The sequence below is a fragment of the Antechinus flavipes genome, chromosome 6 (genome assembly GCF_016432865.1).
Source record: "Antechinus flavipes isolate AdamAnt ecotype Samford, QLD, Australia chromosome 6, AdamAnt_v2, whole genome shotgun sequence".
Classification (NCBI taxonomy): Eukaryota; Metazoa; Chordata; class Mammalia; order Dasyuromorphia; family Dasyuridae; genus Antechinus; species Antechinus flavipes.
The window spans coordinates 147329084-147336772 of NC_067403.1; positions in this window are offsets into that span (position 1 = coordinate 147329084).

Sequence of the window (7689 nt, forward strand, 5' to 3'; positions counted from 1 at the left end):
CAAGAAAACCCCAAATGGTATCATGAAGAGTCACAAATTTAAAAAAAAAAAACAACCCCTCAACAATAATATTCAATCATGCAAAACATATTCCCAAGATAGTCATGTAGTAAAAGAAAACATAAACAACAACAACAAATAAAAATAAAAATAAAAATTTAAGATTATACTTTGATCTGTTCCATTCCATCCAAATTCCATCTGTTTGAATGATTTCAGAGAGGCCTGGAAAGACTTACATGAACTGATTCTAAGTGAAATGAGTAGAACCAGGAGATCATTGTACATGACAGCCACAATATGATCAATTGTTATGGATGTGGCTCTTTTCAATAATGAGATGATTCAGGCCAGTTCTAATGATCTTGTGATAGAGAATCATGGGAACTAAATGTGGATCACAATATAGTATTTTCACTCTTTTTTTGTTGTAATTTGCTTGCATTTTAATTGCTTTCTCTTTTTTTCCTTTTTGATTTGATTTTTCTTATGTAGCAAGATAATTGTATAAATATGTATGCATAAATTTGTTTTTTTACTCATTTACTTTTTTATCTTATTTCTCTTGTGCAGCAAGAGAATTATATAAATATATTTATACATATTGGATTTAACATATATTTTAATACATATAACATATATTGAATTGATTGCCATCTAGGGAAGGGGGTATTGGGAAGGAAGAGAAAATCTGAAACACAAGGCTATGCAAGAGTCAATGTTGTCAAATTATCTGTGCATATGTTTTGAAAATAAAAAGCTTTATTTAAAAATATGTATGCATATATTGGATTTAACATATATTTTTACCATGTTTAATATATATTGGATTACTCACTATCTAGGGGAGGGGTTGGGGGAAAAGAGGGGAAATTGGAGCACAAGGTTTTGCAAGGGTTAATGTTGAAAAATTATGCATGCATCTGTTTTGAAAATAAAAAGCTTTAATTTAAAAAGTCTATATCTTCTTTCTCTGGAGGTGGATTGCATTTTGGTCAGTTCTTGAAAGTCTTTCCAGATTTTTCTGAAACCATCCTCCTCTTCATTTAATTTGTCATAATACTATTTAATCATAATCATATATCACATACTTGTTCAACTTGTTCAGAAATCATTCCTAATTTATGCGTATAACACTAATTTCCAATTTTTGCCACCATTAAAAAAGAGATGCTATAAGTATTTTTGTACACATCGGTCCATTTTCTTTTTTTTTTTTTTAAGTCTCTTTGAGATCCAGACCTAATAGTAGGTCTGGTCAGTAGTATTTTTGGTCAAAGGGCAGGCATATTTTATAGTACCTTGTGCATAATTCCAAATTGTTTTCCAGAACAGTTGGATCAATTCACAGTTCTATCAACTTAGCATCCTAATTTTCACACATGCCTACCACCATTTTGTCATTTTTATTTTCTGTCACATTTGCCAATCTGATGGTGGTAAGTGGTACCTTAAAGTTGTTTTAAGTTTAATCATTGCCAAAACAGTCCCTAATGGGGTCACATAGAGCTTAATATGATGGAAACAACTGAATAACAATAACATTATTAAAAAAAAGAGATCTTCATAATTCTATCCCTACTCCAGCTCCCTTTTTTGACTTTTTCTAGGAAGAAATTATCTGTAATATTCTGGAGGTATAATGTTTTCCCTGTTTGAAAGAACCAAGATTATTTCCTTGGTTTATGCAAAACCTTCTGAGGGAGAAGGAACCTCAAAGTGAGATTTTTAGATTTTGAGGTTTCTTCTCCCTCAATAAGGATCAGAGAATGTGAATTAGAGCTATATCTGACAAATTTCACTGTTAGGCTCACATGAAGGCCCAATCCAAGAAACTGTTGAAAAGAGAAGTTGAGTCTGCCTTTTCTTTGGTTTAGCACTAATTTATCAAAGACCCAGCCTCTGGAAGTCAATACAATCTATACTCCAAACACTTAAAAGTCACTTCAAACATTCAATAATATTAGTTTCCTTAAGATGATATGAAAGATGGAAAACTCAATAAATTTTATGGTAACAGACTGAATCTTCTAACTTCTTGATAATAAAGTAAATACCCCAATTAGATAGTGTTGTAAAGAAATCCATCAGGAAAATAATGTCTCTAAGTGTTTTCATAGTGGCTACTATGGTGGCAGGCTTAACTAGTAGTGATTAATTATAAACTGCAAAAAGGTCAAATTGCTTTTCTTGAAATAGAAGAGGATCAGTATAACCAATTGACTAATAAATCAAGATCCATATGGACTAATACTATATATTGAAGGATGGACCCTTCAATTTTCACAAGAAGCATTATCAATTAGAACAGCTGATTCCTTGTTAATTAAGAGGATCATATCTTATCATACATAATATTATGGTCCCCATATATAAAAAGATGATGGGCCCAGTCACAAATCTGTTGTTTTCATTAAGCACTAATTATTCAGTTTGTTAGAGGATATATGTCTCTTAATGAACACCAACATGCTATATGAACAACTGCAATGATATGGCCAACCCCTGCATTATTCAATATAGTAAAAACCTAAATGCCTTCAGGAAGTAGGACACCTTTTAGGTCTTTATGCCTGTCAAATGTTAGAGCAATAGATAAAATAGGAATTAAGTATTATCAATAATTACCTTGTCCAGGGTCTGAACTACAGAATCTAAGGTGTTTAAAAAGTCAGAAATGGTCAGAGAGGATTTATTTACTTCTCACTAATCTGTAAATTTTTCCCTACCATCAAACTTCTTCACCTTCTATCCAGGTTAGAGTAAGGAGAGATGGTATAGAATCATTTCTATTACTAGGGAGACTAATATGATCCTCCAAATCAATATTGCTCCATATTAACTACACAGGATTATTCAAGGAGTTACTCTATAAATTTTGTATGTAGGATCAATTGTGGAAGAAAAAAAAACATACATACCAGAAAAGGAGAAAGATCCAGCCTCAAAACCTCACCAATCGTGCTTCATTTTTTCTTCTTTTTTTTTCCTTAATTAGGAATTATAGGATCTCATCAAATAATATTAGACAATGAAGTACAAGAAACCCCTCTGTTCCAGTTATTCTATGAAAATCATTTGAAGAAATTATACATCTTTTTGAAAGTTTTGGCCTTGGAGGATAAAGCAACAAAGTCTAACATTCCCTGGAATGTAGTGAAGTAACTTTAGAATTGCCAGAACATATTGCTAGGTAAACAAGGCAGTGGACATTCAGGCCCTGGTGTGCCCAGACCCAAACTACACAAATGGAATTACAACTTTAATTGGAATCAATTTTTGTTGAGAGATCTCACCAGATATTTCATACCACATGCTAGGGCTAAATCCCTGCATAACACTGACTTACATTGCAACTTACACAAAAGTTTATAGAAAAACAGAGAAATCTTGTCACAGAGACCATTAGAGTCCTGGCCTTTTAGCTTCTTCAGTTTATCCAAGGAACTGATTTGGGAGATTTCCCAGTCCAGGAGAGTTGAGAAAAAGTTTATCTAGAAAACGAATGTGTTCTCAGTGAATGAATAAGATGAGGTATATAACAAAGAAAGCACTTCAAAAAGGGAACCCACTGACTCCCCGAAAGATCTAGAATTTTTTTTTTTTTTTTTTTTTTAGTATGTGATGAATTATCTTAGAGAATAACTCAAGGACCTGATAGTTTTATCATAGAGTCCAATACAACACAAAAGTCTATGTATACTATTCATGGTGGTGATAGCAATAAAGAATGGAAAGATACATTTATATGTTGATTCCTCCATCTTGAAACAAAGAACGAAAGGTGGACCAATACACTACACATGATGCTCTGAATTATCTCTAGAGTACTCAGTGATTTTCTGTTGTGGATCTGTATAATGGCTCATACCAGATCTTTATAGCAGAAGGAAATAAGAAGACATTTCATTGTCCAGTTTTATTTTGCCAGTTTGAGAGCATTCTTAGAGACATTTCAAGAGCATCTCTACTTTCCAAGAAATGAGTTGTAGATGTGAACATGCAAATTGGCATACCTGGATGCTATCATTGTCTTTATTTCTATATTTTCTATAATGGCTTTTTATTTTTTTAAATATACACAATGGTAACTTTTAAAACTTATCTTTGCAAAATCTTGTGTTTCAAATTTTTCTCTCTTCTTCTTTACCTCCCACCTCTACTAGACAGCAATTAATCCAATATTCATTAAGCATGTGCAATTCTTCTAAACATATTTCCACATTTATCATGCTGTACAAGGAAAAAGATCAAAGAGGAAAAAGTGAGAAAAAAAAAACCAAGCAAACAAACAACAAAAGGTGAAAATACTATGTTGTGATTCACATTCAGTCCCCATAAGTCCTCTCTCTTCAACAGCTGTTGAACATAGCTTTGTCCATTAGAATTGATCATCACATAATCTTGTTTTGCTTTATACAATGTTCCATTTGTTCTATCCACTTTACTTAGTATCAGTTCATATAAATCTCTCCAGGTCTCTCTGAAATCAGCCTGCTGATCATTTCTTATAAAACAATACTATTTCATTACATTACATTACAAAACTCATTCATCCATTCCCTAATTGATGGGCATCTTTTCTGGTTCTTTGCCACTACAAAAATGGTTGCTGCCAACATTTTTGCACATGTGGGTTCCCTTCCCATTTGTCTGATCCCCTTGGGATATAGAACCAGCAGAAACACTGTTAGATAAAAGGGTATGCACAGTTTTTTAGCTCTTTGGGCATTGCTCCAAACTGCTCTCCATAATGGTCAGATCAGTACACAACTGCAACAACAATGCATTAATGTCCCAGTTTTCCTGTTTCCTCCAACATCTATTGTTATCTTTTCTTGTTATCTTAGACAATCTGAGAGGTAAGAAGTGGTACTTCAGAATTCACTTTTCTAACCAATAGTGATATAGAACTTTTTTTTTCACATGACTAGAAATAGTTTTTAGTTTCTTCATCTGAAAATTATCTCTTCATATCCATTAACCATTTAGCAACTGGGGAGTGACTTATATTCTTATAAATTTGAGTCAGTTCTATCTAAATACTAAAAACGAGCCCTTTATCAGAAACATCGGGTAAACATTTTTACCCAGTTTTCTGCTTCCTTCCAATCTTGGTTGCCCTGGCTTAATTTGTACAAAATCTTTTAAATTAAATATAATAAAAACTAATCATTTTGCATTTCATAATGCTCTCTAGTTCTTTGTCCACCAATTCTTTCTTTCTGATCTAAGAGAAAGACTATCCCTTGTTCTCCTAATTTGTTTATAGTATTATCTCTTATGTATAAATCATGAACAATTTTGAATTTTATCTTGGTATGGAGTGTTAGGTCTTGGTCAGTGCCTAGTTTCTGCCATACTAATTTCAAATTTTCCCAGCAGTTTCTATCAAATAGTGAATTCTTGTCTCAAAAACTGCTTTGACTACATCCTATAAATTTTGGTATGTTGTCTCATTGTTGCCATTGTCTTGGATGGAAATCATTGATTATTTCTATAGTTTATTGTTTCACCCACTCATTCTTTAGGATTAGATTACACCTTCTGAGTATGCCTCTTACAGGGATATAATTCTCAAGAATTGCACATATCATCTTCCCCTTGTAGGGATGTAAACATAGTTTTTCCCCTTTCCTTTTTACCTTCTTATGTTTCTCTTAAAAGCTCTATATTTGAAGATCAATTTTTTTGTTCAGCTCTGGTCTTTTCATCAAAAATAAATAAAAACTCCATTTTTCATTAAATGCCCATCTTTTTTTTGTCCTCCAGTTTAAAGACTGGAGGGACTATTAGGGAACTCTGAGAAAAGCATACTTGAAGCAAAGATACTTACAACAGAGTGTTTACTCAGTGTGATTGATGAGAGAATGGTTCTCTAATTTATAAATAGAAATACAAACATGATATTTACCCACATACTCTAGTTTATTTGTATGGTGATGTAATGGTTCTACAATTGGCACATGCTCAGTGTGCTGTTGTGATGTAATTGTAGTAAGGTATATAAAGGCTGCGAGGACTTGAAATAAGTAGACTCAAGATTCGAGTGTTGTGTGCTCGATCTCAGACTCTAGACTCTAGAGAGATCTTCCAGAAAGCTAGCCCGGACATTACATTTTGGCATCCAAACATGGGACACTGAAAGAAGGACACTGCATTTTGAGATTCTGGATATAAGAACCTACACTCAGCAGTTAGACTGACGAAATTATGAACTCAGTGGAGAAATTCCAGTGACTGAGAAATAGGGTGAGTACAAAAATAGACAAGCAGGAAACTTTGGTAAGGGGTAAACTAGTCACTTTCCTTTTTCAGCTGAAATGGGGCAAATACTAAGAAAAGAGCCTTTCCCATCCCAAGAGGAATGTGTAGAATGCATAGTTAGGTTAAAAAAGAAGCAAGGTTTGTTGGTAAATTGGAAGCAGATCACTGAACTCTTCTCTAAGGAAGAAAAAATAGAGCCAGACATGTGGAAACTAAAGGGAGAGTAACTAATTGAATATTATGAAGCTAAGGATTGTTTCAATTCCTGAGGAATTGGCATTAAAGAATCCCACAAGTTTTAAAATAAGGAAAAATTTTAATGTGGATAGCAAGACAAGGAAATGTGAGGAGAAAGAGCAGGAGGGGAATGGTACTGACAAAGCAGCTGAAAAGCATGAAGAATTGAACAAGAAAGGAGTTAAGTACAATGCTGATGAACTTAAGGGGTGTAGTGCTTCTCACTTTCACAGTTCAGTTTCACTTCTGCCTACACCCAAGCAGGTCTGCCTTTAGGGATTTCCCTATCTCTTGACCCTCCCCCCTCAATCAGCCAAGAAGCAACAAGAAGGGGAAAGGAATTACAGTTGGGGAGAACAGAGTTGTATGCAGCTGGGATTACTGAGATATCCCCTGGAGAGGTGAAATCTGTCCCTGTCCGGCCTATAGACCCTTACTTCCAGACATAGTAGGCTTGACCATTTCACCTCCTGAGAGTGATTACAAAACAGTGTCAATTCATATACTGATAATGTGTGATATATCACACAAGAGAAGTAGTAGCATCAGGTTTACTCATATAGACTCCTAATAGGCAATTGGATGATATTTACCCAGATTTTGACTCCCAGCAACAGAGTCCAGGAATATTCTAGACAGCAGATGTTACATCTGACCATCCTATGCTCACTATCTATGTAAATAGCATACCATGGAAAGTTTGCCATTTCCACTATATTGAACCATTTCAACAATGCCATACCAACTAGGTAGACAGAGGTGCAGATCGTACAGTCATTAGAGGTGCCAATTGGTCCAGTCATTGGCTAAAGATTAAGGCAGACACCTATATGTCTGGCAGGGGAGGATCAATAGCAGCTGAAATTAATGATACCCCTTTGAGATGGATATTTGAAGGTGAAACAGGAGTTTTTACTTCTTTTGTGGTAAATAGAATCTCCATCAATCTGTGGGGAAGAGATACTTTACAACAATTGAATGCTTCCACTTTTTAGGCAGGGCTGCTATTGAAGACCTGTTGAAGTTTCCATTCAATGGAAAACTGATACACCAATGTGGGTGGAATGGTGGCCCTTAACAAGTGTAAACAATCAGGCCTTATTAGATATAGTACAGAAGCAATTTGACCAAAGACACTTACAACCTTCTCTAAGTCCTTGGAATTACCCTGTATTTGTTGTAAAA